Raw genomic sequence first — 336 nt, 5'->3', positions numbered from 1 at the left:
GCTCCCACCCCTGGATTTCTTCTTCTCTCTGCACCCCAGTCCCGTGGTGCAGCCCCTGGGCTGCCTCCACTAGCTCTCACCTAGATAGCAAGGCAGCCAAGGCTGAGGATCTGAGGTTGAGGATCCAGCACTGGCCTTTTATCCTGGGCCTGCTGTCCTCCCGGCATGAAGCACAGCTTGTGTATGCAAAACAGTCACTTTCACAAACAGGAATGGGGTGAGTCCTCACATTCCCAGCCCCAGCCTCTGGGATCTCCTGCTCAGGCCAAGAGTCATCCCGGAAGTCACAACCCATGACTGTCTGTTCCTGGCCTGCTGCAGGACAGCCATCCCAGC

This window comes from Condylura cristata, unplaced genomic scaffold (assembly GCF_000260355.1).
Source record: "Condylura cristata isolate star-nosed mole 26May11 unplaced genomic scaffold, ConCri1.0 scaffold00040, whole genome shotgun sequence".
Taxonomy (NCBI): domain Eukaryota; kingdom Metazoa; phylum Chordata; class Mammalia; order Eulipotyphla; family Talpidae; genus Condylura; species Condylura cristata.
Note: the sequence above shows the minus strand (reverse complement) of the source record.